We start from the raw sequence: 14,466 nt of genomic DNA, 5'->3' as shown, positions 1-14,466 counted from the left end.
GCGTTCGACGTGCTCTGACTGGCGTCGCTGGAGGCGTCGTTGGCTGCGTCGTATAAGCTCCCTGTCCAAGCGCCCTTGGAGGCGATGCCGGTGTTGGCGTTGAAGGCACCACCTGGATGAGTGGAAACAGCGCTGGCGACACTCCTGGACGTATCAAGTGGTTGCGTCATCCCTTGACTCCCCGGAATAGGCTCAGGAACGGCAGGAAGTCCACGGGGCGAAGCCGTGGAACGCGAGCTCACCGGAGCAGTAGCCGGCTTTGCTCTCTTCCAGCCGAAGCATCCCTGACCCACCAGAACCTACGCTTCTCTGTTCCTTCCCCCGTGCCTCGCTCTCCCTCGCGCTTTTATAGCCCTGGCTTTAGTCCACGTAATCCTTGTCGTCGTCCTCTTCTTCGCTCCTCAAGCAATCACCTCATCCGACCTCACTGAATTCTTCTTCTTCATCTTCTTTATTCTTTGGTTAATCCGCGTGATTCTTATCACCTTCCTCGTCGTCTTCCTCCAACGTTTTATTTCATATTTTTATTTGAAACTCCGTATTATATGTAAACATTGTGACAACGAAAATGGGACTGATATTTACAAGCTGTACACACTGCAGTGCTAAATACGATTATTTGCAGGTCGGGGACACACTGCGCGCGAATTGCCTATGTTGAAATGTATAAATCGACGACACAAAATTTTTTACAGTGGGCGGGGTGTCTGACTCAACTTAATTACAAGTTGGCGGGACAATATTTCTAACCACTAACTTAAAAAATATTTACATAGTTTTAGAGAACACAACAAGGATGAAACTATATTTAGAGAAAAATGCAGTGAGTTCAATGTTTACGCGCTTCTACTTCGGCTTTTCTGTGACTGACATTGTAGAAATGTATTCTTGAAAATCGGTCCAGTCTATCGCTTCTGCGCAGACACTCATATGCAGGACTTTGCTCATAAGAGCAAGTATGTCGTTGTTTTAAATATTCAACCCCTAAATTGCGAGGCATACCAAGTTCCTTTCCTCTCATTGTCTCCCGAAGTATTCCGCGTTGGTTTGACGCGCAGAGAGAGCATCAGGTCATCAATACGGTTTTTTTTTCGTTATATCGCTCCTTCCAATGATCTGCGTGAAGAAGTTTAAAAAAGGGCTTAAAATTAAAGTTATGCAAATGATATACAAGAATGGGTGCCACTCTGGCAAGTGCAACGCTGAGAGTGTGAATGCCGTTTTCTTCATCTTTTGCATAAGACACCGATCTCACGAGTGTAAAGCAAGCGAGTCAATTGTCCCAGAACCCTACAATGGCATTTCGGGCACAGCAGTGTTTTATCTCATAATATGTTTGCGTCGTAAATGGTGGGTGCCGTGAAAGAAATCGTAATGGGGAAAAACTGGCGCTCTCTCACTTTTCAGCAAGGTCTTAATTTTATAATGAAGGAAGTGCGAAAATAACGCGCTTCAAATGTTGTGCTCCTCGGAAAAAAGCGTCAAACCAAAATCAAGGGCCGAGAAAGGGAAGCCATTCGCCGTCGTCAATCGTGTTCAGAAGCAGGGACGGCGGAAAACTAGTGTCAAGGATTGGTTGCAATGCATTATGCATGAGGAGTCTTTCATGCGAGCACATCAGTGAGGTCTCGATACTCACATAGTCGCAAGATCTATGTTTACAGTATTTTTGCTTTTACGCCGTCAGCTTCCTATTGGAATTATTGTAGACCTCTGTGTTCAGTAAAAACATTTCACAGCGCTGCGTTTAAGGCGTACAAAAGGAGGGACAACAATAAAATTATTAGCAGAATGTAGTATCGTTCCGATTTAAGCCACAACCTCTTACCTTCCATGGTGCACTGAATGCAAATGTCCGCATTCCTTTGAAGGCGTTAGGTATCATGCATGCTCTTCGGTACCGCCAGTCAGGAAGTTCAAGCCCAATGCGGTTGTTTATACCTAGACGGCTCAAAAGGTTCGTAGTGCTTACTTCCTAGTATTTTAGCAACCATGCGAATCCTAATTGTGCTTTGAAGGCAACATAGCATTGTAGCTTTTGTGAATTAAGGTCTGTGATTTCGCTGAACTTAGCACTCAACGTAGGGATAAGGCGACTGCTAAAAATGCAGAATATTTTATCCGATCTGTGGAGCGCATACAATGACACAGATTAGTGCGGTACAGAGAAGACACTGTCAGTATGTGTGGGCTCCCGTCGAATTCTTTAGCTGCCGAAATAGCGGTACACTCTAGGGCAACAATTGTTCCGATTCGCCAAATCCCAACACAATTAAGTAATACCGCCTGTCGATGTCGATAATCGCTTGAAATAGAAAATAGCCACCCCTACCACTATTACTTACCAAGTTAAGAGGTAAAATTGTTGATCATTCACCCCGAAGACTATATCGCTTTCTGCACAGTGCTTTTAGCAGTGCAGCCCTGGTGTATATATCAGGTGGAGGCGACTTATATCAATGTTTATAGTGCGGTTCGCTGTGTTTGGCAGTTAAAAATAGGTCTATCTTGCCACTCATTTTATGTTGTCAGACAGAGTACCGCTTTCAAATATATCTCACGCCTGCGCATGTAAATCTGATCACCAGGAAATTCTACAGGGGGCGGACAGGTTCTAATATTATGCTAGCACGACAATGGCTGTTCTGTGAAGCACCGTATTCTGCCTGAGATAAAAAGAAATGTGTAGACAATGGTAGCCTCACAGACAGAAGCTGAAAAAAACGAATAAAAAAAAGGTGGATAACGAAGTTGCTGAGTGCTGGACAGTCAAAGAGGCCTCAGTGTCACCTTCTAGAGTCTGAAATGGGGTAATGAGCTGGCATACACCCACGTTCATATGGTGGCAATCGTCACATGCTTGCCTTAAGCCTCCTTTTCAACACAATAGGAACAAAGAAGAGGGAAATAAAAGTTTCAACTCAAACACCTCAGGCACTTTCAGACCCTCTCCCCGCGTCGAGGTGTGCTCATCGAAGAAGTCACCCTTTGCCGATGCACAACGTCTGTACTCGCCATCGGCGTGTCGAGACAAAATGGATAAACTTCCTATTGCGCTCATCCCTTGTGTCGTCGTTCTCTCACCGTGTTTGTCTTCTTTAGCGCTGACCTGTTTCAAACGATATGTCTACTTGCTCTTCCGTTGAGATATCTAGATGAAGAGCCCCTTGCGTTGTGAAGCGCCTGCGAATCGGAGCAGATCCCAGTAGTCCTTTAATATCATCGAACAGCCTGATAGGGTTCCACTCTCTGATGTCAACTCCTTTCTCTTTTGGCTCAACACTGGGATGACGACTGTCTGGTGCTTCCGATGACTCACCACTTTGAAGCCATCGTTGTCCATTTCCGCCATGTCAGCCACTTCCTCGTCAGAGGCGACGATAGTTGAGTCGTCCCCACTGAGCGATGATGACGCACTGCACTGCTGGACGTCCCTGATGACTGGCAGATCCCCGCCATGTGATGCCATGGCCGCCTCCGCCCCACTGGGCTCCTTCCGATGGCGCGGTCCCTTTAAGGATACCGGCGCCGGAGCTGCCGTGCCCTTCCCGTAGGGACAGTACTGCCTTAAAGACGCGGCCGTCTTCCAAGGATGGAAATAACCTGGTTAATAACTAGAAAACAAGGCAAAATTACTGAGCTGAGGTGACAACAGATCGAGCAGCGTCGTCTCCTATTCTTGTTGGGCTAGTTGGTGCATTGCTTTGATGAACCACGATGCGCATTCAAAAGAGACACATACAGGAAAAGGCCAAGACAGAAAGAGCGCAAACTATCAACTGAGTTTGTGTGAAGGTGCCTAATATATGCTGAATCACAGCAAATGAACAAGGGGAATGAGAGGGGGGGAGGGAGGTATAGCCAGTAGCTCCACCTGCCAGGGTGGCAGGGTGGGTGCGTTGCCTATCTACAGTGCGGAATGCACTGAATATTACAGACGTCAAGCCATACCTAGTTGCTCGACACACCACAGCTTTCACTGTCTAACCAGGTGCAGCGGTAGTTAAACCACACCTAATTTTTCGCGAATCGCTGCGGGGAGGCTACGCTGTCACTCACTATCATAAGGCGAGTATTGAGTCTTTTGTGATCTTTATGTCACGCATTGGTATGCGGCGGGAGGAAAATGGCTTAGTTAAAATGAACTTTTTCAGCCATAAATTGCGGTTGTGGCTCGTTTGATAAACATACGAAGGAAGCTTTCTTTTACACACACACACGCACACGCACACACACGTATAATGAACTGATGAAGGAAGCCAACAGTCACCGAAACCAAGGTGCATAGAGGAATGTTTCTTTATTATCAATATATATATATATATATATATATATATATATATATATGTGTGTGTGTGTGTGTGTGTGTGTGTGTGTGTGTGTGTGTGTGTGTGTGTGTGTGTGTGTGTGTGTGTGTGTGTGTGTGTGTGTGTGTGTGTGTGTGTGTGTGTGTGTGTGTGTGTGTGTGTGTGTGTGTGTGTGTGTGTGTGTGTGTGTGTGTGTGTGTGTGTGTTTAATTTGTGGGGATGAACGATGGGATAATACTTCAATTAATCTTTTGCCTAAAGGAAATTAAGTATAAAGCAGCAGAACCAGTTTTAAGGACGCTTAAACTTCTTTAAGAGTGAGACGCGAAAGCGTGTTGCAGCGCTGCCAAGAACGTACCCGCCCGTTCGCCGCGACGCGTGGCCCGTTCGGCAATTTAAGGAAAGGACTCCTGTCTCACATATCTCGGTGGACACCCGAACTGGGCCGTAATTGAAGGAAATTGAAATCAAAATTGGTTTTAAGGATAGGAAATGATGCCTGTCAGAATTCTCGCTGGACACCCGTGCCGGGCCCTAAGAAAGAAAAATCCCTTCCCTTAAGGCGCGGTTCAGGTGTCCACCAAGAAGCGCCATTTTTCGCTCACGGCTTTTCACTGACACCGGCTTTTCTGCGACACGAGCTCCTTTACGCTGTCGCGCTAAAAACAATCATGCCGCCGGTGGACGAGATCAGCAGATTGGACAGCCGTCACGGTAGCTCACTGGGTAGAGCATCGGACGCGAAATTCAGAGGTCGCGGGTGCGTATGCGACCGGCAGCATGGTTGTTTTTCTGTTGGTTTTTTAATTAATTCCCTTTAAGCAACAGAATAATTGAAGTATTATTCTGCCATTCTCCAGCACCACAAATTAAAAAAAAAACATTCGCCATATGCACCTTGCTTACGGTGACTGTTGCTTCCTTCATATGTTTGCCCAACGAGTGCCTGATTTCCTTATCTTGCCTGGTAATATATATATATATATATATATATATATATATATATATATATGTGTGTGTGTGTGTGTGTGTGTGTGTGTGTGTGTGTGTGTGTGTGTGTGTGTGTGTGTGTGTGTGTGTGTGTGTGTGTGTGTGTGTGTGTGTGTGTGTGTGTGTGTGTGTGTGTGTGTGTGTGTGTGTGTGTGTGTGTGTGTGTGTGTGTGTGTGTGTGTGTGTGTGTGTGTGTGTGTGTGTGTAGATTATGTCGCTAGCGGCCTCTCAAAATCTAGGCCTTAGCCGGCATTTTTAGATCTCGTCACCTCGAGACTTCGTTACGCGCGGCTGCTACCCTTTTATCCCCACTAGTTTCAAGTTCTTGGTATCCCGTTACGGCATCGCTCTACGTTGTGTTCGGCTGGTTATGCAAGCTCGTATCTTTTTGTTTTGTCATACAAGCAGTGTTTCAGTCGTAGCGCTGGAGCCCTCGGAACGACAATGTGCTTAGAGACGAAGAGCCTACGGCTCAGGAACAATTATACCTCCACTAAGAAGTTACCAAGTGAGAACTGCTCTTCTGGCATCAAACTTCGAGGGTAAGGTGTTACAGTCACTTTGGCAGTGTAATATACCAATTTCTGTGAGTGCCCTGTGTGCGGTGTCAGATGTGACTTCCGGATTATCGCTTCAGAAGAACCTAAAACTTCATTCATTCATTCATTCATTCATTCATTCATTCATTCATTCATTCATTCATTCATTCATTCGCATTTCTGCACGTAGTGAGACTACTTAAGTGCCCTCAGGAATTTTTGAAGCGAAAGCTTCACTACGCTAGGTGAAGCCGATTTCACCGTCGTTGCTGGTTGACCTTCAAGTGAGCCAGAGGTCAAGTGCAGCTTTAGGCCTTACCATATGCGGTCCACCATGACATACCACTTGGCCTTTGAACTTTCGATTCGTCAGTACAAAGCGTTAGAATAGGCCGCCGCATGTATTGGATAAGTAACCTCTCGCGATCACCCATTAACAGCCACCTGCAATTGTGGCAGTGTTGGTGCGCTGCTTATCCAGTGTGCGGAACGCACTCAACGTTACAGATGCCAAGTCGCGTTAATGTAGGGATGGAAACAACTTTGTTACACGAAAAATACTGACCCGGAGTTCCCGGCTTCGGGCCCAACCGCGGTGGCTGCATTTTTATGGAGGCAAAACGCTAAGGCGCCCGTGTGCTGTGCGATGTCAGCGCTCGATACACGTCCCCAGATGGTCGAAATTATTCCAGAGTCCTCCACTACGGCACCTCTTTCTTCCTTTTTGCTTTCACTCTCTGCTTTTTCTTCCCTTACGGCGCGGTTCAGGTGTCCAACGATATATGACAACGATATAGTGCCATTTCCTTTCTCCAATATCCAATTATTATCAAGGAATATCTTTTGACATTTTGGCAGTAGAATGTGTCATTTTGTATTCTTTTCATTATGTTGCACTTGCGATACGACGGAATGTTTATTTGTTTTGCTAACTGTGCTTTGTGAAAAAATCCTGAAAATCCTTTATGCTCGTGCTGAGACAAAGCCACAAAAACATGCACCTGGAAGTTCTTTCATGCACCAAATATGATGCACAGGTCTTCACCTAAATAATTACATCCTCCAATTAATTAATTACTCAATTAAATCTTCATTTTAGTGACCTTAACATTCATGCATGCTAAATTCGTAAACATTTATTAATTGTTCTATTAATTGCCTTCATAATTGCTGATTGACAGTTCGTGTGGACACACTCTGGGGACAGGTCCCCTACACGCCACTCGTGTGACAAGAAATGCTCTCGCTTAAAAACAGTGCGTTTGCATACCTACATCTCCACACTTATCGAGCATGGAACTAAACGAGCGTCACAACTGACTCGACTGCATACGCATTTTGTCAAGAGTAAATACTCGAGGATGGCGCAGTCTTAGAGGGCGGCTTGTAAACGATACTATGCGACCTCGACACGAAAAAAAAGACGCCGGAATGTGAAAATAAAAGAAGTAAGAGAGAGAGAGAGAGAAGTGCTAGTTTTGTGACGCCAACTGCTGCCCTGGAAATCGAAACTGAAGTTGCCACGTGTTGCAGCCCAACATCTGTCGAACATGCGGTAGGGTGGGTGTTGTCGTGATGCATAGAAGAAGAAAAACACAGAAGAGGGCCATTCGTATTCTTAATACAAACACAAAAGTGTTATTGAAGTGACGCCATAATTTTGGCTTCAAATGTTGGGCCGCCAGCAATGCGTCATTGTTGCTATCAAAACTCAAGTCACTATCAAAGGCGTACGGCATCATTGTAGCTGAGGGCCAGAGTGCCCAAGTGTGTTTGTTGGTGGCCGTGAATGGGCTTTCGGCATTGCGTGTTCGGCCTTGCGTGTCCACTTGCCCAATGCCATAATATTAGACACGTTTTAGGATTGCCTCTAAATGCGGCGAATAACTTATGATTTGAAATTTTGTTCTTCAAACCTGGTGTGGTGATGCGGAGCGATCGATGCATTTAAATAAGTCTCACAAAGCGGGGGCTGTCCGGAATAGTGCTTGGACACGCAAAGAAGCCCTAATTATTTCGATCAGTGGAATTTTGCGCCCCACCATAGAGCACAGAAATATGGAGTCGCACTATTGGATTCAAAACTGCCTATTGAATTGGGTTTGATTTTAAGGTTTAGGTTTATGTGATTTTAACGTTCCAAAGTGACTCAGGCTATGAGAGACGCCGTAGTGAAGGGCTCCGGAAATTTCGACCACCTGGAGTTCGTTAAAGTGCACTGACATCACACAGTACACGGGCCTATACAATTTCGCCTCTATCGAAATTCGACCGCCGCGGCCGGGATCGAACCCGCGTCTTTCGGGTCAGCAGCCGAGCACCATAACCACATAGCCACAGCGGCGGCAGTTCGATTATAAGTGCAGAAAGACAGCGCAGGATGCAACGAAGTTTACACCACAGAATGCCAATAAGGCATCAACTTGCCTACAAAAACTGCCTTTTGTTTAGATTGCCACATGGCGTACGGCAGTCCCGAGCAGGTGCGCTGGGCCAAGCGGGACGCGATATCGTCTTTCTCGGCCTGGCGTCGCTGGTCTTCGCGCAGATCTGTGTTTGCGCGGAGGAGGGTTAGGGGTGCAGAAAGATTGCGGCAAGCGTTGCAGTTCGAGGTATATACTTTCGTGAAAGACTTGGGAACGCAGCGTCGGCGGGTTGGCTGTTCGTCGCTCGAGCTGTGCGTGCTGCCAAAGGCTCAGAATGGCGTATTCATCCTGGATCATAGCGGTCCGCAGCACACAACATAATCTCTCGGCCAGCAAAGCTTTAAATCGGTGAAGGTTTGTGTGCTGATATTCTACACTACTGACATACATTTCTCTTTTTTGATTAATTAAAAAGTAAGCTAATGGCGCGGAGGTTCTCGCTGCGAAGAATTGTTTTGCTTGCAAAGTGTACGAATGAAAACAATTAGTAAACAACTTGTGGCCACGCGAAGCTGCTTATGCACACCTTTGAAATGTGCACTCAGCCCTACGCTCACTCTGCAACGCACAAGTTTTTTTTTACACATCTAACATACATGGTTCATCGGGAGCTCAATTAAAACAAGACAGTCACCAAAATCTAACTTCATTTCCATCGTTCCGGAAACTTCCAGCGCATCTAGTACATTTTGTTGACATAAAACATCAAGCACAATGTGAGCTTGCAACCATTGCAGTACACTGCATGTTTCCATGCCTTGTGTAACAAGGGATATCTTTGCATAGCGTGGCTTAGCCTATAGGCTATATGATTGATGCACACATGCAGGGCACATGCAAAATACTTTATTTACACTCGAGTTCCAAGCGTGCTCATCTATTTTCTTCAGGCTCTTGTCTAATGAGTGTGGTCAACGTAATGTGGAAAGTGTTGTCCAATGGATTGCATTGGATGTTTATTATGCTCCATTGTCACTGTAGTGAATTAACGGCAGAAACACATATTGGTCAAAATTATTTATTGAGGAAAAACGCAACCAGTGCACCACATAAACGCAACCAGTGAACATATACAGAGCGTATCGCTCCACTAACAATACGCCACTGAAAACTGGTACTCACACTAAAAGGAGAGCAAATGTCTTGGCCAGAAAAGTGTGAATTTTAAATGTTAACTCTCAACCGCGAAAATTCAGAACTACAGCAAAGCGTGCACATAAGAGTGGCCGGCACATATAAAAAAATTGGAAAAATAACTTGCTAATGTCTGCAATCACAGCAATTCCTTCTTTTAAAGCCGCTTAAAGGTCTGGCCCATAAGTAACATGCGCAGAGGTCATAAATAAGGCTTGAAGCTAAATATGCATTTTGCGAACAAGCATTGAAACCAAGGGATTGTACAGGGTGAATATAATGTACAGGAAATATGCCTCAGAACGCGTGCATATCTGCATCACTGCACACAAAACTTGGGGGGGGGGGGGGGGGGGCGGGAGACATTTTACACTTAAATCCTGCTACTAGCGCGCGATATAAACCACGCCCATGTGCACACTGAAAAGAAAGCAATAAAATGAGCACCTTGATAAAATTTATAAAGTGCACAGAAATGGTCAAACAATAAAGTGCCCATGGCTCGTTATAATCATCATAATTGCTTGCAGTGCTTCAGAAGACCTTCAAAAAATACAAATGCTTGTTCACGAGCTGTGGTGGACAGATGATAGGGTATTCAGCTGCTTAGCAAGAGTTCTAAAGTATGTCCCATCTGTAGGATCGACATAACCAAGTGGTGACAAAGCGCTAAATGTGTATGTACTACGTGATAGTGTTAAAGATCTGAGATCGGTGACATCAGTCTGGGAGAGGTGTTCAGAGTGGCGCCTCTCGTAGCTATGACGCAGCTTCAGGATGTGAACTCCAGAAAAATTTTAGGGGTGCACCTAAATCTGCGTAAGTGCAGTAATGGGGAAAGAATTTCTCTTACTGCTGCCGATTGTGCCGTTGCGTGCTCGTTTCTTTATGCATTTGCTGTGTCTAAGTCGCATTTTCGCTCTAATTTAGGTTCTACCACTTCCAAAGACGTGGGTCATATAATAGTTACCGAAATATTAATTCGCATTGGTTAGCTAATTTCACATCATTGAATTTCTGTTTTCTGACTTTTCGAATGAAGTATTGATTATCTATAATAACTTAATAAACAATTCTATCTATCAATGTTCTACCGTATGATTGCTCGATTGATGGAGCAAGCTTCATTTCTAGTCGGAGCAGGGGGAGACTGGAACTAAAGGCACAAACGGCCTGATGAAGATTCCAGGCCGCTAAAATATAAAGAGTTGCAAACATGGTAACAACATACTCAAATCTATAGATATAAAAGGCACATACGTTTCGCGTATAGAAAGAGAATAGTAGTTACAAAAACTAAAAGAGAATTAGTTTTCAGGGATGAAGAAATCACATACACTTCCGAAACAAAAATATTCGACGATGAATTTAGGACGGTTTGGTTTATGAGGGCTTAACGTCCCAAGGCAACTCAAGGAATTAAAGATGCCGTAGTCAATGGCTACAGCAATATTAGACCAGCTGTGGTTCTTTAACGTGCACGGACATGGTACAGAACACGGGCCTCTAGCATTTCGCCTCCATCGAACTACGAACGCCGCGGCCGGGATCGAACTCGCGTCGTGCGAGTCAGCAGCCGAGTGCCATAAACACTGAGCCACCGCAGCGGCTATATTTAGGACGGACATCGGCAGGCAATATGGGGCTTGCCTTTGGTGCTGTATTTTTGACTCCGCGTAACTTGATTCCTTCTCAACTCTTCAGTAATAAAGTTCTCAAGATATTGACTAATTAACACTGTATCCGTGAACATCATTTATGTTGTTTGAAATGTATTTAATAAACTGCTGTCGAATTTCATTAAGTCGAGCTGAGGCGGCACATTTCATTTTGTATATCATATTTCGTACCTAGGCACTTGTGATGCGTGTTGTTATTAGTCATAGAGCGGATATCAATTATGCGAACCACGCTTCCATTTTCAGCTCTTGGTGTACATGAGCCAGGCTGGACAACACATTCGTTCATACTCGCTATTTGGGTTTTTCTTGAGATATGGTGGCTAAATAAGAATGTACTGAACTAATAAACCTTAAACATTACCCATCATTCAAGTTTCTTCCTTAAGACGGATTATTGCAGTCAGATGAAAGCGCTTGCTATTCAGAAAAGGTGACAATATTCACCTGTTCAGCCCTGTGCCCCTCTTGAGGTCAACAAATTTCAAGTGCCCGGCAATCCCTTTAAAACTAGACAGAGCTTAGAGGACAGCAGCTGGTTTGTTCCCCACTTTAGCACCTCACCTTACAGCAATGACGCCTAACCAGCTCTCCGATAAGTGTGCACGAAGCTATACCACAACCAGCCACATAAGCGTACATATAGTCATAAAACGGCATGTCAAATGACACCAGACTCTTCTTCTGGGGCACCGCAGTTAGCCTTGCAGCTTTGGCGACAGTGATGCCATGCTCTTCCAAGGCCAGAAGCAGTCGGTGGTGCTGATGCCTGGTTGAGAAGATAATGGATTGAGACAGAAAGGTATACTTTATACTTCATTAGTGACACCTCAAGTGCAGGTGTCAGAAAAAGCGCTGGCAGTGCCGCCTCACATGAACTGTACCGTAACGCAGTTATTGAAACGTTCCTTATGTCTCCGGAAATGTCTCCAGAAATATGATAATACCGAATCTGTACGATCCGAGATATGTGCCGAAATCATAATGCACCCAGCAACTCAGATGTGTGGGTCACTTGATGTGTGTTGGAATTACATTAGCAGTAGACATAAGAGAATAAATAGTTGAAAACAGAAGCCCAGCAGGAGTGCAGAAGCTGTCCTCTGGAGCTCCATCTTGGATTAACCCATATTGCTTGCACGCTAACGCTTAAATCCTAAAGTAATGTTTTCCGTAAGATTTTCAAAAAGCTTTCTTCTGTTCTCTTGAGACTTGTGCATCACCTTGGTATGCTGAACATCATAACACAAGAAGTAAATTTTTCTCTACGTATCATATATGTTTAGCTCCTACAGACATCTCAATTTCCGCGTGGCTTCAGCGAGAGATAAGCGCGAAAAAAAAGTAATATCGATGGTCATGCCAAATATTTCAGTTGGAACGAGCATTCTGATATACGCGGCTCATTTACTGGCAAGGCTACCGGCAAAACTGAGGGTTGCAATGAAAAGTATAGCTGCTTCAGCAACCTGGTTGGATCTATGGTGTGACTCATTGTCCGTAAGCACGGGATAACGCATGACATTCTGCTCTAGATCAACTACTCGCCCGTGGAGACAAACCTGCACATTGATTGTAGGACCCAGAATATTTATAGCTTAATGTGGCAGCCACATAAAGAAAGGTAGAAGCACATGAGATTGAGCTGTTTTACACTATTCATGGTAAAACTGATGCACTGGGGATAATTATGAAACGACGGACATGGGTGACCGGAGCAGCACCGATACGTTTAACCAAGATTCAAATGCACCAAAGAAGAAAAGATATGGTACTTATTTTAATTCCTGTTGTACGTAATCTATTCCGGCATTCGGTTGAGTGCGCTTAACTGTACTTTTATGTAACTGGTTGTCTCACAAGGCAGGGCCGGTCGTCATCACGGATATATAATTTTTTTTTCGGATTGAGAATTGTGGGGAAAATATACACGACAGTGGTGGACCATTCTTGGCTGCTCAAACTTAGGCACAACTGGGTGACATTTAAAAGCGACTCAAATAGGAGCTGGTGCATTTGTGCCCTTTCAGTGGTCAGACTTCGTAGCGTAATAAACTTTATTGTGGTTGTAAATCTAGGCGTGCGCTTGTAACATCTCTCTTTGTTCCCTCTGCCGCGGTTGGCCTGTGAAGCAACATATTTTCCTTTCATGACTTGTATTTTGCGAATGCCAATGTTCACTTGATTAAAGTTACTAAAAAATTAAGTACCGACTATGTAGCTCTGAAATTCTCAACTTTTTCATGCCACCACCCGTTCTGATAGCTGTAACGCCAGAAAGGTTATATTTTTGACATCCTTCAGTTTATAAAATTGGAAATATGGTTAGCAAAGGATGATGAAAACTGGAGGTTTGCTCATGCATTCCTTCCCTCTAAGCGATCTAGAGAGCGCATAATTCGCGCGACATTTTAGTTTTTCGTCATTGATTACATTGTAACGAGTATCGATAAAAAACATTCTTTCTAATATTACAGTAACATTGTGTCAAGAACTTTTAACTGAACTCACTCCTACCTTGTGAGAAGTTGACCATGCGCTGCTGACCACGCTATTCCAGTCATGAATGTCTCATCTCCAACAACAAGTTGTCTCTGCAGTGCGCTGGCTATCAGATGCTCCTTGCGCAAGATAATGCCCGCATGCGTTCCAGATTGAATTTTCGTAATGCACTCGAACCACACATGGTTAGTCGTGCAATTATGGCCACAACGGTTTAGGGATCTTCGAAGCCCTTCTAAATTGGCTAAGTTCCAGGGCGCTTTCTGAATACGATGCGCAATGAATGTATTGAGGCATGGGCTTATCTTTCCCGCATCGAGCAACGCTGCCAGCCGGTTCATGTTTCTAATCCTGCCCGAGTACTCGGGAATACTGCGCGAAGCAGTGATCGTAGTTTGGGTGAAGTTCAAAAGAAACGAAACGCCGATCATCCAAACAATCATCAAGGCTCTCATGGATGTAGTACCTGGACACGGCCACGGAGGAGGACTGCGTCCCAGGCATGTGGTCGCTAAAAAAATTACTGCAGCTGACAGACTTGAAGACTCATCAGGATGAAACCGCTGTTGGAGACGCATTATTAGAAGTAACACTACAGCAAACGGCGCCAGCAAGGCTGAGAGCTCGAAGAATGAGCGCCAATTTCTCAAAAACGAAGGGCGTGAGGGGCCGCTGCGACTTACAATCATGCTGAGTGAGGTTGGCGGAAGCGTAGCATAGGCGTACTGGAAACAGTGCGATGGACAGATTGGACTACGTCCGCCAAGGACAAAATCGACACGCCTGTCCATGAGCAGAGAATCACTGTCCGATTTATTGTTGCATCGCTCAACCAGCGTGTTGTTTAAAGTTTCGTAGGCCTCTTTAGCAGAAAGCACGTTTGGATCTG

Source organism: Amblyomma americanum, chromosome 11 (genome assembly GCF_052857255.1).
Source record: "Amblyomma americanum isolate KBUSLIRL-KWMA chromosome 11, ASM5285725v1, whole genome shotgun sequence".
NCBI classification, from domain to species: Eukaryota; Metazoa; Arthropoda; class Arachnida; order Ixodida; family Ixodidae; genus Amblyomma; species Amblyomma americanum.
The sequence above is the reverse complement of the archived record's forward strand: the minus strand, read 5'-3'. Positions refer to the sequence as shown.